The sequence below is a fragment of the Podarcis liolepis genome, assembly GCF_965112155.1.
Source record: "Podarcis liolepis genome assembly, chromosome: 1".
In the NCBI taxonomy this organism is placed as follows: Eukaryota; Metazoa; Chordata; class Lepidosauria; order Squamata; family Lacertidae; genus Podarcis; species Podarcis liolepis.
Window position 1 is genome coordinate 85790548 of NC_139554.1, and position 13956 is coordinate 85804503.

Genomic DNA, 13956 nt, shown 5'->3' on the forward strand with positions numbered 1-13956 from the left:
GCGACCAGCAGCGGAGGCTGGTCCATTAGAGTGAATGGGGGAATACTCCATCTGCCTCCAGCCAGCCCCTTCCTCAACAGATCAAGCCAGAGCTTTGAGTAAGGAGTTAGGAGTTATGTGAGTCAGAAGTGGGAGGCAAAAGAAGCCAGAAAAAAAATAGCAGGCAGAGCATGATGGTTGATGTCTATTTAAATCCCGGGCTGTATTTATGGGAGAAGCAAGACCCTCTTGGGGTGATTATGCTGTGAAACCCCTCCATCTTGGGTTAAGGTTGTATATATGCACAAATAAATGATAAAGACAGTCTCTGCCGGGTCTCATTTCCAAAAGGAAACACAAACCCTGGGTAAGTGATCCTGGAAACCCTGGAATCTTGGAGTACTCGGAGATGGCAGTTTCATACAACCAGAGTTTTTTCCAGCTGGAACTCAGTTCTGGCCCCTCTCAGGTGGGTGCTGTCACCATTATAAGAGAACAAGGGAGGCATACATGGTGAGTTCCGGCACCTCTTTTTCTAGAAAAATAGCACTGCGTACAACACTATTAATTGGGAGGGCAGTTTGGAAGCTGGAAGATCCCTAAGGGAATCATTCATAGAGCAACTTATTCCAGTGGCCACCTGATTTCATAGCCAACATTTCTCTGCTTGACAATTAACTTTAACATGCTGTCTTTAAGAGTCCAGGGCAATGGGGAGGGGTGAGTGGCAGGCACAGTCCTAAAAGGCAGAAGTTAAAGCTGGACAAGTTCATACTGTAAGGCTCCAAGCAACGATTAGGCAAACCTCCCAGAGAAAAAGGGTATGTCTACTCCTCCCATCATTCCTACTCTGCAATGCCAAACAGGGAACTCTGACAGGGTAGCCAACGTGGCGTCCTCCACTTGTTATTGAACTCTGATTCCCAATAGCTGCAGCCATCATGGCCACTGGTCAGGAATGATGAGAGATGTAGTCCAGCAATATTTGGATGGCACCACATTAGCTATCTCTGCAGGACATTTTTTGGTCATACACATGACTATAAATCCACTGGAGATGGGTTGATCTGCATTTCCTGAGGATTAAATCTACCGCCAATGTCTAATTGGCCAGGTACTAGGATAAGCCATAGCACGGGTCTTCCTATTTAATGTAATCAGTAGATCTGCGGCCAGGAAACCCCAGCTGGGACCAGGTGCCCTGGAAATCCCACAATCTCCTCTTGAGGTCTAGATCCTGCAGTGGAAGAGCTGGGCCTAAGACTAGGGCAAGGGGTCTAGGCAAGGCTCAAGACAGAATAGAAGTGCTGGCTGGAAGGGGCGGGCACCAGTCAGTGATAGATGCCAGCAGCACTGATGAGTTCAGAGTCTGCAGGTCATCAATCAGACCCAAATCAGATTAAGGTGTCCAGGCTCTGATTAGCTTCATTTCCCATTGAAGGAAGGTGCGAGTCCATTGCCATCCGTCACAACTAGGCTGACAGCTCACTTGGCCAGCAGCAAGGATGCATGGGTGATTAAAGTCAGCAAAAGAGCAAGTGTGGTAGCATTTCTGCCTGCACACCCAACTAAAAGGCAAGGAGAATTGGAAGAGGTTTCACCTGAATGTGAAGGCCCTGGTAATATGGAATAATTGCCAATTTGGGAAGGTTCAAAAAGAGAAGGGTGGGTGGGGAATGATCAAGGTAAAAGTGAGTTTCCAGCTAGATATCAAAGGTTAAATAGGACACCAAAATCAGACGGAGAGAAGAGGTTCCTTCTTTTGTTCTCCCGTTGCTCAAGGCCATTAACAACAAAATATCCAGTAAATCTGTGAAAACAAAACTTTAAAGCCACTATAAGAGAAAACAGTTTGAGAGTAATCAGATAAAAATGTTTACTGTTTGGTCAAAGGGCACCAAATTTTATACACAAAAAGAAAGACTTTTTCCTAACCTCACCTACCTCACTGAACGGGAGAAAGAAATGCAAGAAACAACAAAAATTAAAAATGATGGGTGAAAAGGCATGTTGGATAGGAAATACTGTCCTGTCTCTCACACACCTAGCACCTTTTAATATGCCACCTAGCATCTTGTGATGATCTCTCTCTTGAAGCTAAGTACCTTTTAATGCCCTTGACCCCCGGGGCCATTAAAAAGGACTACCTTTTGCTATGTACTTGAGTAAGTTTTCTCAAAAGGAAAAGTGTGGTTTTGAGCCAGGTCCTTGTGCTTGAATGGAAAACTGCATTTAGTGCAGAATACCTGCAGCACAACTGCTGACAGAAGTGAGACCTTGTCAGCATATAATACCTGTGCTCAGATGTCTGCACTGGTTGCCAATTCGCTACTACTGGGCCAGGTATTTTAATATATAAAGCCCTTAACAACTTGGGACCAGTTTACCTGTGAGATCACCTTACCCATATATGCCCACTCAACCATTTTAATCTGTAAAAGTGGCACTGATACAGGTACCGCATAATAGCTATTCTGCATACGCAAGAAAACAATCTTTTAATGTGGTGGCACCTATACTTTGAAATTCCCTGGTTATTGACATCAGGCAGGCGCATTCACTGTACTGTTTTTGGTGTCTGCTGAAAACATTTTTGTTTAGACAAGGCTACCTAGCTATGTCGAATGTTGATGTGTGTTTCCATCTGTTTTTAGTTTATCACTGATTTTAACTTTTCTTGAAATGTTTTAAATTTCAAGATTTTATTGTAATATTCTTTTTGTAAATCACTTCGAGGTTTTTTATTAAAAAAACAAACAGCGTATAAATATTGCAAAATTTAAAATAAATAAATGGGGGGGCTGATGCCGTTTACCCCTACTCTCTATCTTTGCTATGGACATGACCCCACACCCTTCTTCAGAGAAGCTTTTCATTAGCACACTTTTCCACTTGGCCTAGCAGTTCATTAAAGCCAGAGGGGTTTGTTTGAGGAGTAGCTTCATTAAATAAACAGTATCTTTGAAGAGTGGGCTGGTTGGGAGGAAACCTGCCTTGTTTACTTTCCCCATGAAGTCTGTGTGCTGGGAAGGGTAGTTCTTCTCCCTGCTTTGTCAAAATGGTTTGTGCTCCTCAACCACAGGCCTCCTTCCTCCTACTCCATCCTGTCCTTTAGCTCCCCATATCTTCACATCCAAGTGTCTCATACGGATTCCCTTCCAGTCTTCCACTGCTTGTTCCAGATAGAAGATCACAGTAGCAGAACTTTGGGTGGGGGGGCAGAACAGCCAAGTATGTAAGCTCTTTTTCTTTTCTTTCAACACAGCATCTCTCATGGCCCTCCACAATGAGCTGTGGGCAGGAATCTGAGTCCATTAAAAACATTTTGCTTACCTGAGATAAGGTGCATAGTATCCATCAAGTTATTTTGGCATATAAAACAGAAAATCCCCAAAATGCCTCTACCCTTTCCTGGTAGCAAAAATACAATAATACGTTAAATAACTAGCAACTTGCTGTCCTTTCATGGCACCCAAAACCAGCTGCCTGAGACAGCTGCCACACTCTGCTATATTGTAAGGTCAGCCCTGCAAATAGGGAATAAGGAATTTCAGCATGTGTGACTTACTCTTACATAGAAAGTTTCCTTTTCCTAAACTGTTCATGCAGCCCTGCTTCAAATAAGGACATCAGAAAAGGCAATATAAGAAGAACAGCCTGCACCCATATGGGCCTGTCTGAGCTTTAGGATCTGCATCAGAGGTCCTGTTCATTGATTTGCTATTAAGAGCTATTCGATGGACGCATACCAGGGACTGTAGGAAAATCTGCAGTCAAAGTGACAATCATGTTTGCTAAATAAGCATATGAAAGGGTTAAGGCTCACAGAGTTCCTGCATTCCTAGACTGGTCGGTGTGACATCATATCTCCTACTTCCTATGGCAGGAAATAGGACAAAGGATCTTAATCTTTTCTCCTTGCCTCAGTCTCTCTCTTCTTTCATGCCAGCAATGTGAACACTCCATTTTGGAAACTAATTTTGTATTTTGTAACTAAGAAGCATTTTCACCTGCATACTGCAGGTATACTTAATATATTTGCTGCCTGCATTGAAATGTAAGTAAACATTTTTTGTTTTTATATCTGGTACATTCTAAAATGTCTGGAACATTCTTAGCAACAGGGACAGAGAGGGGAAAGCTTAGCAGACCACAAGTAAACTGGAATAAGAGGTGTAATTGTCTAATCTACGGCAGCTACTCTACGGCGGCTAGTGCTCCAGGAGAGCAGGCTGGGGCCCAGAGGAAGGCCGCGCGACAGAGGAGACCACAGAAGAGAATATATTACTTCTTTATATATATATTTTAAATAATTTTTTAAAATAACTTTTTTTTCTCTTTTCAAAAAAAGAAAAATGACCCGAGATTGTTTGAAAAAAATCTGGTAACCTTATTCTGGCATCACGTGCTGTTCAGCATCTCTTAGCTACAATTTAATAAAATAAGAAAAGGGAAGATTTGGCCATCAAACCAATCATATCCAGCAGCCTTTTCTCACGGCACCCAAGCAGGTGTCAGTGGGAAATTCACAAGCAGACCACAAGTAAACTGGAATAAGAAGTGTAATTGTCTAATCCATAGCTTCCAGTAAGCTGCAAAAGCACATGTGTTTTTATTCTGCTAAAAAGGTTTCACAGCCTGTTTACTCTCATATTTCTCCCACACATGGGACAGGAGGTTTAAATTTAAATTTTCAGATTTAACCCTCAATTCATCCCCATCAGGGACAAGGCTTTTTCAGTGGTGGTTCTGAACCTCTGAAATATATGTGATTTCATTGCTGTTGGTCTTCAAGCAGCCCTTTAAAACATTTCTTCTCTCCCTGCTTTTAAAAACAAAAACTGATAACTTTCAGTAAGTTGTAATACAGTGGTACCTTGGGTTAAGAACTTAATTTGTTCTGGAGGTCCATTCTTAACCTGAAACTGTTCTTAACCTGAGGTACCACTTTAGCTAATGGGGCCTCTCGCTGCTGCCTGATTTCTGTTCTCATCCTGAAGCAAAGTTCTTAACCTGAGGTACTATTTCTGGGTTAGCGGAGTCTGTAACCTGAAGCGTCTGTAACCCAAGGTACCACGGTACAAGCTTTGCATGAATCTATAACATTCCATGTGAAATAAAGATGCAGGAGAAAAATATAGTAAATTCCATTTACAGAAGATGAAAGGAAATAGAAGACAAGTAATAAGCATTTGTGGTTCTTTGTGGTTGCACATTATTTTGCACTTGATTATTCCACTCCAAACAATGACCATTTTTCAATAGAGTTTTTGCTTCCTTGCTGACATTTTTGATTTCTCTGTTTTTGATTATGTCTGTCAACTTTAGCATATCTCATGTCCTGTTCAACCATTCTCTTAATGATGAGGAATCTTTCTCTTTCCACTTTTTGCAAATTGGCATTCTGGCAGCTGTAAGTAAATAAATAAGCATTTCTATTTTCTCCCCGTTTCTTTCATTTTTTTATGTTACCAAACAAAATGACTAATAGGTCCTGAGTTAAATTATAACCTGCCATTTCCCCAATATTCCCCAACAAAACTTCTTAATAAATGTACATTCTTATCCTCCTCACTCTATCGCCAACATTTGTCATCTGCTCCAGGACACATAGATACATATCAAAATACTGTAGATAGATATCAAGACATTTCAATTCCTTGATGCATTTGGTTAATTTTTTTAAAACAAGAAAATAACTTCAAAAAGTTTTTGAAAACTGAGTTTCAGATACAAACATTAGATGACAATAATGTCTGTAACAGTACATTAATGAGAGAATTGAGATGGTACTATGATGAGGCATCAAGGCTTCTGACTAGAAACAAAAGTCCAATTAAGGAAGGTCTTTCAAATGTTGTATTAACCAAGATCAGATCTTCATGGGTTCATGGTGGATTATGGTTATTTTATGAAGTGGAAGCAGATTCAATAAAGCAATACCATACTCCTGGAATGTGTCTGATTCTGTTCCTTTTCACCTGGCCACATCCTGATACCAAATTTCTATTACATTTGTGTGTGAAGTTTTCCATTTTTTAAAGCAACTGTTAATCCTGAAGTTATTGCTACTGTTGTTGTGTGTTTTAAATTATTGCAAACTATCTTGTGAGAGTAGTGTGCCCTGAAAGGATTAGAAATCTTTTAAATATAGTAACTAACTACAGCCTCCTATGGAAATGGAGGTTATCATCATCACATTGCAGCACAGCCAAGAAAAGAGAGCAGAGATGAAGCCCAGCAGGATGGATGGATGTACATAGAGACATAGTCAAGGCTTCTCCTACACAAAGCTTATTCCCACCACCAGTCCAGCTGATAGCACACTCTCCCCTTCTTCATTCCATCTTAATGCTCTTTTCATTGAGCAGACACTCCAGCATGGGCAAGAGGAGTTGGATAAATCAGCCCCCTTTCCCACGACCTTGAGCTCTAATTAATGTCAGCTCATTAAAAAGATAATGGGCATTTATTACTGTTTCTCTGGCTTCTGATTAACCCACTTCTCCCTCCAACACTGCCAAAGGGAGGTGGGTAGCTGCTTCCTCTCAACCAGGTTAACCCTGAAGCAGGTGAGATTGACACCCATCTAGAAGCAGTGGGGAGTCTGGCAACAAAAAAGCAAGGGGGTGGAGGGAGCCTGGCTAGTGAAGTTGCACCCCACCCTGTGCATGCTAGGAATAAATTGCACCAAAGATAACTATCTCTTTTTGACAAAGGAATCCATTGTGAGCAAAACTTCACCTGCTGAATATTTGATTGTTTATTCCATAGGTTGACAACATGGTGTCTGTGGGCACATCCACACCTACAGAGGCCTTCCCTGCCAACCCATAATCTACCCTCTGCTGAAATTAGTCTTTAGATAGTCCTATTGCACTCAACAAAAAGTATTTCATTCCTAACTGTGAGGCCCATGCAGAGCTTGTCTGAAGCCCAGGGCAGGAGTCTAATTAGAATAAAATTATAAACTTAAACAAAAAAGTAGCCAGTCTCTGGAGGGTGCCACCATCCAATTTAGCCCTCTGAGGCCAGGAGCAAGCATACCCAGCTCCCGCCACCCCTGTGCCACACAGGCCTGCTAATTGTGGTGGCATGTGTGTTAAACTTACCCCTGCATCTCTGCGCCCCCACAGAAAACACTCCTCACTACAATTAGGGCTGAGAGAAGTCTTATACTGGTGCCAACAGAAGGCTTTTTTTTACACAGCCCAATTGCAAGGGAGGAGGGGCGGTTTTTGGAAATCAACTGGTGAAGGTAAGATTTAATCCCATCCTTGCCCACAGTACTTATTATTATTTTTTATATTTTTCAAGTCTAATTGTTGGAGGGGGGCATCTTCTTGGAGATTGCCGCTGGATAGGGAAATGTAACTCTTGCCTCCCCATACATATATTCTCTTCTTGCCCTCATCATGCTTGGAGAGGAAAACAAAAACATTTTTTCAAGCCTAATCACTGTCACAGTTACCTGTTTGTGGTGTGTGCCTGGTGCAGTGTATATATGCTTGTGTGGTTGCAATATGTTTGTGGCGTGTGTACAGTTTGTGAGAATTTTTCATTTCAGCCACCAAATAATTTGATGCTCCTGGCATACTCTGCACTTTGCCATTTGCTGCTCTGCCTCAGGTAGCAAAATGGCTTGAGCTCTATAAAAGGTAAAGGTAAAAGGACCCCTGACCATTAGGTCCAGTTGTGACTGACTCTGGGGTTGTGGCGTTTATCTTGCTTTATTGGCCGAGGGAGCCCGCGTACAGCTTCTGGGTCATGTGGCCAGCATGACTAAACCACTTCTGGCGAACCAGAGCAGCGCACGGAAACGCCTTTACCTTCCCAGACAGAGGCAAATCAGGAGCCAAAAGCCCTGAGACTGACACCATCTCTTTTTTTTACGAATTTATTTTCTGTAGCTTTAACAACAGCTGGGTGTGGCTGCTAGACATGATGGCTGCGTTCTTCATCCACTGCTGGAAGACAGTGTGCTTCTGAATACCAGTTGCTGGCAAGTGCCAGGCTTCCCACATGCATCTGGTGGAGGGCTGTGAGAACAGGATGTGGGACTAGATGGGCCTTTGACCCCATCCAGCAAGGCTCTTCCGATGTTCTTATCATGATAATCTCCATTAAATGAAAAGCTGCGGCTTTTGATTTCTGCATACCAAGTCTGGAAGGGAGCTTATTTGTGTTTCTGGCCAGTTGGCAACCCTCACTTGTGGTCCAGGCAAGAGCAAGGAGTCCCTTCTGTTCCTTACCCTGATGAAGCGAGACCCTCAAACGACCTTCCCTTCCAATCCAGGTGCCATCGTGTGGGTGTGAACGCCATAAATAAAGCGCCGACTCGCTTCTCCCCCGGCAGCCTTTAAGGCTAATGAGCCCCATTATATCAATCACTCCGCTTAGCGCGGCTCTATTAGCCGGAGCGGTGGCGGATCAATCAGGCTGAGGACTTCACCTCGTCACGCTGACACCTCGGAGGCGAGGGCCACGCCGGGCGCTGCTCGCTTATTGACTCCTTGCCTAGGGAATAGATTAAACAAATTAAATTTCTGGGGCGTTTCGGATCACCGCCGGAGGGGGCTGCCTGCCTGCGGGGGAAAGGAGCGAGGCGCACCGCTGGGGCGCACCATTCTCGCCACGTTTCGTTCTCTAGCACTTCTCCCGGCTGCGTGACAAGCAGAAATTCAACAGGTGAAGCCCCATCTTGGCACGGAGGGGTGGGTGTTAACTATTGGCCTTCAGCACTGGAATGATCGTGTGTGCGCCTTGGTTATGTCAGGTCACCTAAATGAGACAGGGATAGGCTAATCTGAAAACGGGGAAACTCAGGATAGCGTTACATATTGATGGGTGCATAGATGTGGAGGGGAAGCTGAAGTTCAGCTCCCCGACATAAAACTTGGGAGTCGATATGACTGGAAGGGCATCCCAAGCCTTCGGAGTGAAGGCCTCTGTATGCTATTAGGAAGCTGCATGATTGCTTCTGCCTTGTTCTGTTCATGGACCATCGGGCTCTAGTTCCATTTCCCGAAGAAGCGTCAATGGGCAGAAGACAGAGCTGTGCTTGAGGATGGACGTGGTCTGGGTAAACATAACTCTGGATTAAAATCGAGACGCGGAATTTCCTCTAATAATCCTTCAGTACTTTTCCGTGCCGGACAGTTCTTTGCTTCTTAAAAGGCAATGGAACCGGTTAATCTAGCCCAGAAGCCTGGAAAGAGGTGGAGTTCACCGTCTGCGCTCTGGATAGTTTGTCTATCTGTACAGTATAGAGAAGCCAGAGCGGACAATAAACGCAGCATGTACTCCACACAAGTTGAAGAAAAGACTTGGGGTTGGTCACTACCAACCTCAGTTGTTGTTTTTAAAGAACTCTATAAATGCCATTGGAATAACACTGGCTGTTGCAAAAATGAAAGGGAAGGGTTTTAAGGCACAGAGATGTGAGCTGCAATCCCACTCTGGGTGGCCTTTGGCCAAGCTGCAACCTCTCTGTCAAGTTGATGTGAGGAGTCAAGTGGGAGGGTCCTGCAAATGCCACTCTGTGTTCCTTGGAAGGAGAGCAGTTCAGAAGTACTGTATTGTTGATTCATAACAATGGGTGCAACAAGGAAGTGAGAGCAGGAGGCCTCTGTACAAAGCAATTCTGTGTGTGGAATGCGAAGGAAGATCCGGCTAGTCCTTGGAAACCCAACAGAAAGTTGTGAGGTTAAATATGAGGGACTATGAATCCCAGATACAGGGTGGAAGAGGTTGGTGTTTCAATGTAAATTGTTTTTAATGTTGTATTTTTATATTGTTGTAACCAGTGCCGACACCTTATGGTAGAAAGTGGATAAGAAATAGATAGGTAGGTAGATAGGTCATCTGGAGCAGCAAAATGCTTAAAACTGGCTCAAGGGAAGAATCTTTTGTGGTCTTCATAGTTTTCTGGCCACCTCTGTTATTCCTGTCCTTTTTCCTAACCCTTTCACCACCAGTATGATTTCCTAATCCATGCCTTCCCCTATTTATTGTGTTCTTCTTCCCCAGTCTTTAACAACATATTCATAGCTGTTCAGTGTGTTTGTTAGGGCTTTATTCTTTGGGGGTGGGGAGGAGTTAATTCAATACACCCAAATGTCTGTCTTTCTGCACCCACATATTTCTTTTATTTCACAGCACAGAACAGATGTATTTAGTTCATTCACTTTCCCTGCCAATGCCCCCACTCTATGCTAAGTCCTCATTCTTAGCATTTGCCAAAGGAAAACACAGGAGATTTTAATACACTCATGCATTGCCATTACCTCCCGTCTGCAAATGTCAACGCATTCCTGTTCAGTCCTTCAATTGCCTGTTTATTTAAAGGAATGGTCCCACCTTTTCCCAGTGGAATAGTGACTCCCGCGAGGTTAGTGAGGAATTAGAAATAATTTAATTTCCGTCTCTTGACAGGTGCTTTGAGCAGAAAAGCCTCCTGTCAGGAAGCAAATCCATCTTGCTGTGGACTTACATCAAATTTCATTCACTAATTAGAAAGTCTTGCTCCCCCTCACCTCCCCAAGCCCATACAGCCCTGCCTGCCGCCTGCCCCTTCTCCTTGCTCACAGCAAACCCGGCACCATTATGAAAATAAATTGTTCCATTAGCCGCATTGTTGCTGCAGTTGGGTCCCTGATGCCGTGAGTTATTAGCTGGGGAGGGTGGGCATTTGATTAAGACAAATGATTTATTAAGGGAAAGGGCACTGATTAGATTTGACTGCCCCCCCCCCCGCTCCACTGTGTAGGCTGTCAGCCAATTCCAATTGTGTTTCTCTCTCTCTCTCTCTCTCTGTCACACACAAACACACACATACTCCCCAAGGAGTCATCCACTCGAAGGTCACCAGGAGATGGCTGTTGTCGGCACCGCAAGCACATTCCTTGCATATCATACATCGGAAGAAAGAACTACTTGTTGATTCAGCCAGGTAGTCTTCAAATCAGGAACCGTGGGCCTCTGAATGTATTTATTAAACACAGATTTTCTACTTCAGTAGGGATGGTGATTTTGGCCCACACAGGGCCAAACGAACACCAGGCTACTGATTCCCTTGATTTTGTTGCAACCAGAGGAAAATGCTATGCTTATCTCCAGCTCACAGGTGAGCAACTTGCAACCCTAGGGCTGCATGTAACTTTTAGACTAATTTCATGGACTGGCAAGGGGTTAACCAAAAAAGAGAGGGGGGAGGGTGGCAGAGAGATAGGAGCAGCAAGCTAGTGGCAGAAAGAGAGAGTAAAGGGGGGCTTTGTCTCTAGCCCCACCTACTTTGGGATCCAGCCCTGCCCACTGCTAGTACGCAGCCCTGAGAACAAAAAAATATATTACTGTTGCACTGAGATCCTGCCTATAGTCCTCTCATAGGGATCTAGCTGGCCACTGGACTAGGTGGACCATTGGCCTGATCCATCAAGGATCTTCTCATGTTATTGAGGTTGCCTACCCAGTCCCCACCTTGCTCTAGATCAGGGGTAGTCAATCTTTTTATAACTACCACCCACTAATGCTCCTTTCTTGATGGTAAAATTTCCTTACTGCTCAATGGAAGGATTCAACTTGTGCCATAGAACCCTCTACCGCCCACATAGAATCCTGAAACACCCACTAGTGGGTGGTAGGGACCAGGTTGACAACCCCTGTAGTAACAAGCTTACAACTAAGCAGTAGCAGTAAGATGTGATTATAGAGAAAGAACGTTTCCCACAAGGGACTGTCATACTAGCTGTGCCCCACCTGGGCTAGAGTAAAGGAGATTTGGGGTTAGAAGTAGTTTCCCCAAGAAATCATGACTTTCTGCCTCTTGAGCCAAACTCAAAAGAGCTGGTCTCTGAAGGTCTGCAAGGCCCATACTGTAGGCCCTTAGAAGATAAAAACTTTGTGTTGTTCCAAGGAGGAAATAGGGGGCTTATTTATTTGAGAGAGGTTTAATGTGGACAGTATCCTGTTTATAAGGGACTGTCCATGGTACTGAATATTTAAGAAAAAGAAAGGTCTCTGCTGTGACCAGACTTGGATAAGCAATAGATAAAGCTGAAAGTGGTAACTAGTTCTCAATTCCTAATTCAAAATAGAACTGTATTAGCAGCCTGAATAAGGTACTGAACTTCATATGTGCCTGTCCCCCAAAATAAGCTTTGGGTCGCCTCATATCATACATCTCATTGATCAGAAGAATATCCCCTTCAGAACGCACAAGTAATAGCTCTGATCAAAAGTGCTATAACCAGCTAGGAAACAACTTTAGCCTTGTAATACATGGATGGGGGAACTTCTGCAGATGTTGGTCTGTAGGTGTTGTTGGACTCCAGGTCCCACCCGCCCCAGCCAGCATAGCCAAAGGTCCTAGACAATAGTATTGTAGTCCAGCAACATCTGGAAGGCTACAGGTGACACATTCATATTGTGAGACATCAGAATTCAGAATCCAAAATACAGGGTTTCTTGGAAGGAGTGACATAGGAAGCCCATTACGTTTAGCAACAAACTCCAAGCCAAGTATTGATCTTTCTTTGTTTTGGCTTTAAGCTATTTGAATTTAGTGCTTTCTCTTCTATTTTTCATTTAACCTAATTGAAAGCTCAGAATTGTGGATGGCTCTACTAAAATGCCATCTTTGCTCAGGGTTGGGGAACCTCTGGTTCTTCTGATGTTGCTGGAGTCTCCTAACCTCTGACCATAAGCCATGCTGACTGGAGCTGATTGGATCGGAATCCTGCAGCATCCAGAGTGCCACAGGATCCTCACCCATGCACTATATTACACTGATCATGTTCATTAATCCTATACTGGAGTAATTTCAAAATGAAGCTGAACCCAGTCGTATTCCCTTCCTTTCTCAGCTCCTCTACTAAATCCAGTAGCACCCGATTTAGGATGGTGTGGGTGGATCTCTTGTATAGGGTGCCAAGGGGCACAAATAATAATAATAATAATATCTATATTTTAATATGGGTGAGGGGGCACACCAATTTTTGTCCTTGCGCAGGGTGCCATATTACCAAAGCCCACCACCGTACCCAGCAAAGCATTGCTTGCTTGTAGCTGATACAGAAGTCTCACTGTTCCTGCCCCCAGCTCTCTTTCCAAATCCTGGTAGACCCCACACAAACATCAATATCAATTAGACTGATTGAATCATTAGTGTGTGACAGGAAGCAATAGTGGCAGCAGATCCCTCTCCCAGCAACCTCAAATCCATTTCATGGAGCTCAGAGTGAGCCAGTCTGAGTGGATTCAAAGCTGGCAAAACCCTTTTCTCTCTTCTGCCCTCCCTCAAGCACTGCATACTGCCACACTGAAACAGCCAAGTTCAGCCAGAATTTAGGAGAAGCTCTGTCCCTTGCCTATTCTTTCTCAGAGAATTGTGAGGAAATGATGATATCAGAATAGGTTATATCATCACAGGGAGCAGGTTGCTTTGTCAGGCACTCTGGACAGAACAATGGAAAAGGAGGCTAAAAGGGGCAGTCACTGACATTCAAGTAATAGCTCTTATCTTTTTGATCATAATGAAGAACCTCATGAGAGAAGTAGTAGTGGCTGGTGCCATAGGAAGTGGTAGGGCAGAAGGTAAAGAGTCCAACAGTTGATGGATCCAGCACTAATGATTTGCATTCTAGTTTTGTCCCCATTCTTTTTGCTGAGTTCTATAAGGGCAAGATTGGCATGAAGAAGAGAGCTGGCAAGTAGTGCCATCCGGTGGCCTATAGGAAGGCAGGCCGGTGGGGGCTAGCTTCAGACAGTGGTCAGTGCCCCATTCTTCCTACTGGGCCTAACTGGTTGGCATTAACACAGGGACAAATTCAAATGACCCCCCCCCCAAAACCCCACCCCAAATGAAATTTAATGCATGATGACCATTATGAACCAAGTCAACAGAATACAAAGATTTTTTAAAATGTGTAATAAAGAAACCATCTCAGTCCAGTATACAGGTCAAACTTCTGCAAGGGC